This window comes from Amphiura filiformis, chromosome 18 (assembly GCF_039555335.1).
Source record: "Amphiura filiformis chromosome 18, Afil_fr2py, whole genome shotgun sequence".
Taxonomy (NCBI): domain Eukaryota; kingdom Metazoa; phylum Echinodermata; class Ophiuroidea; order Amphilepidida; family Amphiuridae; genus Amphiura; species Amphiura filiformis.
In genome coordinates this window covers 30,426,751-30,433,252 of record NC_092645.1, presented here as the reverse complement: position 1 = coordinate 30,433,252, position 6,502 = coordinate 30,426,751, and the positions used below count along the sequence as shown (strand labels likewise).

At 36.7% G+C, this 6,502-nt stretch overlaps 1 non-coding gene across 1 annotated transcript; it reads left to right on the top strand.

Moving 5' to 3' along the window:
• Positions 1 to 3,016: 3,016 nt before the first annotated feature.
• Positions 3,017 to 3,090, top strand: Trnat-ggu (transfer RNA threonine (anticodon GGU)). Its single transcript has one exon. It is a non-coding gene; the product is annotated as a tRNA-Thr (tRNA).
• Positions 3,091 to 6,502: the final 3,412 nt, after the last annotated feature.

Genomic DNA, 6,502 nt, shown 5'->3' with positions numbered 1-6,502 from the left:
CTCATGATGTATTATATTTTTGCAGCTCTAATAACAACTACTCCGGCTCCTCTAACAACTACTCCGGATCCTTTGATCCCGTCTACAACTCAGCGACCTCAAAATGGGAGCCTTTCAATTGGTATTTATTATAATCTGTTTGTGGTATTTTTTCTTCTTTTGTTGAGAATGCATTAAAGGATAAAAGAGTAAAACTAGTCTATCAGCTGGTTTAGTTCATATCTTGTGTGTTTCTGGCCGATGTTTGATCTTAATTTTTATGGTTTTTATAAAGCATATAATTTTGCTTTTTTAGTGGAAAGGTGGTATTCGAATGTGCAGTAATTCAGTAGCGTAGCGTGTGTCATCCAATAGTGGGGTGGCGGACTGCCATCGACCATGATTGGTGGGTGTGTTCGCAAGCCGTTTTCGGCAATTTTCCTGTGGTATTTTCTAAATTTACAAATCGATTAGGGGACACGTGCCAACGACCCCCCCCCACCCCCCGTGCTAATATGACGATACGCTACTGTGCGGTACATATAGATTTGGGTAGCATTATCAAGCAGGCTGCATCATCATACATACACCCACAAGGGACGCCCCATTTGATTCTGCCCGACACCAGAGGATGTTTAAAGACATTCCCACAACCCAATGGGGTTTCTGACCTTGTATGTCTGGCTTTTGTACACATGTGGAACAGTGGATCATGCCTTGCATTGGAATTGTGTGCAAATATCTGGTGTTTTCATCCTATTATTTAACATTCATAACATCGAGACTTAGGAATAAAATTAATGCAGTGGGACAATATGAATGTTTCCTGTAAGAAAATCAAATATCAGTCCTAAGTCTCAACTATTAGCTTGTTGGCTGCAGTTTTAAAATTACCATTTTGTGTGTGTGGCAATGGGGACTTTGCCTTTAAAATTAGGTTATATTGATCAAATTTCCCAATCATAGTGCATTGTAGGAATGCCTTTAAGCCTCCTCTGGCCCGACACCAGCTTCCAACCCCCAGAAGTCAAATGGTGCGTCACCAAAGAGTGGTGCTATAATCAAATCCATCCCCCTTCTTTGCACATAACTAATATTATAGCTCTCATATTCTCTGATATTCCATATCTGAAATAATTTAGAATAGATGTTGATGCTTACATTAATAATGCGTGATGATAAATTGCTAGATCCGCCCCAGGCTGGCAAAACAATACCTACCCAATCCAATTGTACCCTCCCAAAGGCACATACTTATTGTACCACCTCCAAATGCCTTTACAATTGGCAATGACACAAAGACTTATACTTATATACAGTACTCTATTGACACAGTTTTGTTTTTATGCCCCACCTTTTTATTTCTCTTTTTACAGGCGTAATAATTGGTTGCACGGTAGGACCACTTCTTATGGTGTTGCTGTTAGTTACCCTTTGGATACTTTTCAAAACAAGGTAAGGTGTATGAATGAATATGATGCATGGTATGTTAAAGACAATCAATATAAAATTATACATGTACTTGACTAAATGAGGACTTCTTTAACGTAGATTCACACTAACTTTTGCATTTTATGCATACTAACAGCTAATGTGTATATATTGATGAGTTACTTAAATTGTAGTGTTAATTGCTTAATCCTAAACTAAAGGTTTATTTTTTTTGTATATTTTCACTAATTCTTTTGTAATGTCTACTTATATTACAAAAATTTCTCTTTTCTTTCAATTGTTAGGGCGAAGAAAAGAGACGCCAATAATGCAAGAAAAAGCCCAGTAACAGTTAATCCTGAGAACCGAACGGAACTGTCGCCGCATACAGAATACACTGATTTGAACATCGGAGAAATGAATCAAAGCAACGAACCGTACCAAGCACTGCAAATGAGCCCTCAAAAACAGGACAAAGTTGATCCACTGCCCGCTTATGAGAACACTGTTATTACACATGCAGAAGGTTCTACAGAAATGAATGAACCAAAAAATGACGCTGATATTGAACATGAATATGCGTATGCTGCCCCAATGACCGTGATGGCACAAAATGAAAATAGATCTCTCGGTGAGAGCGAATTAAATCGCTCTCAAATTGGGAATATTTACACTGATTTAAAGATGAAAGTACCAAATTATGACCACGAAAGTCATAATTTTTCAAATTCTTTCCAAGGCAATCACTCCTATATAAACGTGACAAATCAAGAGAATCAAGAAAGCCAATTATATATAAATGCAAAGTAAATAGACCCGAATCATCAGATCGATTTTTAGCCCAGTCAAATTATTTAAAATAAGGGTTAACCGTTAACTGTATCAGAATCCTTTTAATCACCATTCATTTCAGAAAAGCATATCATAACATTTCACCCCTGCTCAAGCGGCCATTTTTGATTTTTGTAAATCAGGCACTGTTCCATTACTTGAATTTTCTGGGCCTTTTGATATGTTTTTGTGTGTGCTTTTTGGAGATGGACGAATGTGAAATGGATTCTGTTGCAATTAGTAATGGGTGATTTCATAATTTGACCGGGCTATTTCTCAACCTTGAAAGTTTGAAAGAGAACTAAAGAGATGAAATTAAAATGAGAGGCCCATTGTAGTGAATCAATTATTGATTTATTAAAGTAAGCCTTTCATTTTAATTTAATCACTCCTAGCAAGATTAATAGAGAGCCATTTTCAAACGTACGTTTCAGTCGCCCGTGCATCTATTCAAAATCACTCTAATGTGACGGGAATTTGACGGGAATCATGTACCACAAAAATACTGTGCAAACGTTGCTATCAGACCTCTTAATCCAATAAATTAGTCAATTTGGGACTGAATGAAAAATTCTCCGATTTTGATACAAATGGTCTCATATTGTTCCGCTTGCAAAAGCATTTAATAAAAAGAATAGTTTGCAATATGGATTTGAACCTGGAACCTTCGGATCACCGGACCGATGCTCTACCAACTGAGCTAATAAGTCAGAGGGAGAAGAGAGGGTATTGAACTGAAGGCCTATAGATAATAACATCACTGCTCTTCTCCCTCTGACTTATTAGCTCAGTTGGTAGAGCATCGGTCCGGTGATCCGAAGGTCCCAGGTTCAAATCCTGGATAGTCAGTGAATAAAAATTTTTTCACTGGCTGTCATTTATGTATGTGTTGACTTGTGTTAAATTCCTTTCTCATATATTCATTAATGTGTAACAAAATGAGGACAGTGTCGTCAAATTTGTTTTTAAGCAATGAGCAATGATATATTCAGGTTTGAATACCAAGTTTTCCCCCATAAAGGCTGATGTTTACCTGTTGTAAATAATTTAATTAATACCATACATGAACTGTGAACCCATGACCAATCTCCGTAGTAGAATTCTAAAGACTTTCTTGACCGAGTCAAGCATATTGTTATGTGTCCCCAAAATATTCCATAATTGTTATTAAAATTTATATATTTTGTCATAAGACATTGGTTTTCATTAGTTCTGATATTTATCTCCATTTGTTTGTACATGGAGTTTTCTGGAATGCTAATGATTAAAGTGATCAAGAAATTCATTTCTAGTTACATGCAGATATTTCTGGAAACATTTGGCTATTACTAGAATGATCATGAGTGCCCCAGAAGTTTTAAGAACATTAGGTGGTGGCGCTATTACAGTAACCATCTATACACACTAACGGAATCTGGTTGGTTTTTGTGTTGATGTAATGTATGATGTACACAATTGATTAATGATTGTGATTGGCTTGTGGCGATCTAATGAGATATATTTAGAAATGCTGTAATATGCTATAAATAGTTAAGATTATTCTAGAATGGTAAGAAATTAATATTTATAAAGCCTGGGTAGGAAATGATCTCAGCAGCAGACTACAGTTATAAGAGGGGACTATTAAGTTACCATTATTGTGTGAAGTTTTCAAACTTCGGTTCGCGGTTCTTGTGTATGTTGGAGAGAGTAAAATACGCCATAGGCGGTAGTGAAAGCCAATAGTGCTTCACTGTTTGTCGACACAAAGAAATATCTCCATCAAAGAACTGTGGTACGTTGCTGGACTAACATAGTGTGTTATCTGTCTGTCAAGTGAAGCGAAAAGCTTGCTCAAGAGATCTCCGAGAGAGGAGCTCACGGTCAATAAAGAAGAACATTATTTTGGAGAACCCTATTATAGCAGCAAGGATAGTGAAAACAAAGTCATCAGAACTTTGGACTGAAACTGTGGTAGACCAGGGTAGACAGGATCTTGGACATTGCCGGATCTTGGGTCAAGAACTCAGACCATCAACGGAATCTCATCAGAAAGTCAGCCAATCAAGATATCTAGTAAACATAGTTAAAGAAATTCTTGTAGTATTGTTAAGATTGATTTTGTTTATATTAGCCTGACACCTCTTGCCTATTGAGATAGGGAGGGTATATTTGTCATCAGATGGGGACAAGAATCCGCTCAGCAATAAGTGCTATCCCTGCATGAATTGCAATGGATCTGAAAAGTACACGTACAAAACTGAAAGTGACTAAGACTACTCATATATTATACAATATTATATTATACAAGATCAAACAAATAAGCAGAAGAAGAAGAGCCGGAGCCTTGTATCAAGGCTACATCCCTGCCACTTAACGCAGTTTTAAATATAATTAGGCATGTCCATGTCCATGTCAATATGTATTATGAATAATTGTAATTAATTAAAATTCTATTAAATAAATTAGATGTCGTTTACAATTGGAGACCTGGTGATCCAACCGATGGCAGAATAGATGGCGAAAATTGTATTATCATGGGAGCTGGAGGGAAATGGGCTGATATCGACTGTACTAAAGACTACAAATATATTTGCAAAAAGCCACAAGGTTAAGTGATAGCGATTCTGTCTAACCTATCGTTTTTGTTATTACGATGGAAATATATATTAGTCGAACGCGTATTCGATGTTCATAACACGTATGTACATAATTGTACATGTACATACTGCAGTTACTGTCCGTTTTCCTATACACAATACACAGTGCTCTCACCATTGACGCGTGACCCCTACAAATGATGTATGTTGGGAGAATGGACACTTGCCTAGTTAACATCACTGTGTGAAAAATAACCAGCCAATATTTTATTTATTCTCCAAAACTTCTAGCAAATATATTTCTCTAACATGACCTAAAATTACAGCTAGGTTAGATGTTCAGAAATGGTCGCACTTTTGTAAAATATGAGTGAGGGCAAGGCATAGCTAGCCAACTCCCCGTGTTATTTGAATGGAGATTTGACCGAAAATATTGGTATCGGACCGCTCACTTCTGAAGGATGCCACAAAAAACCGGTAAAAGCTACATTTAAATTATTCTAAATAGGTTCTAGAAAATAAAGTTTTGTAACATGTCCTAAATTTTAGCTAATTTAGGTGTTTGGAGAGGTCGTACTTTTGTGTTTTAGGAAGGACATGTAAACGACAGATAACACCAAAAATATGAAGAAATTATTTCTAAACCGTGTTAAGTCAAAAATCGTTATGTTGCTCATTTTCAAGAATGCTGGTTTACAAAAAGCACGACATTGTCTGATTTCGTGAACAAAGCCACACATAACATTGTTTCCTTTCGTTTCCTTTATAATCGGTTACCCAACTGAAGCTATGAATACCAGCTTTATTGCGATATCGCACATGAAAACAGTCACTTGTGCACAACCAGAGAAGATCCGATTTAATCAGTTGAGCTGTTTCAATGAGTGTTATCTTGGTTTAATAGCTTTTAATGGGGTTAAGTCCTGCAAAGGTCGAGATGAATTCTACTGTAGACATGACTGCATCATGTACGTACATGGCGACACACAAAGAGGATCGTGTCGTAGCACAACCGAATGGAGTGACGCGCATTGACGACATCGGCGCTGGTAGTAAATTCCAATTTCCTTTACCTCAGTTGTTCAGCTTAAAATTAAAAGGGGACATATCTGACAGCATGAGCTAACATTTTATGGAAAGGCAATACTAATCAGCTAATCTATTTTTATGGAAATATTATAATATGGCTTTAATTAACAAGGTTCATCCTACCTCTGTTGCGCAAAATAACATTTACCAACGACATGTAAAGTTGATTAAAAATATTTTAACTAACAAGTTTTTATTACATATACATGTTATAACAGTATAGTTGGGTTTCTTCCTTTGATCTGATATTGTTCTTGTCACAGCTGTTCCACCACCTTCGACAGCGCATACAACGACGCAACTTACAACATACCCTACTGATCCATCTACTAAAGCATCTCAATCCTCACCAAGGGCAGGTACTGAAACAGTGGCAACAGCATCGGTACTTCCTCCAAATGATCTTTCCACCGGTATGTATTTTTTGTTTTACCTAATCATCTTTAAATACTTAGAAGGCCTAAAGAGTATGTCAAATAAGTTGTTACACTAATATAACGACGCGTCGCGACGTACGTTGAGGGCGTTATAACCTCCATTTTAGTAACAAAAAGGCAATTTTAGAATAAAATACCGTTCCTATAAATTTTCAG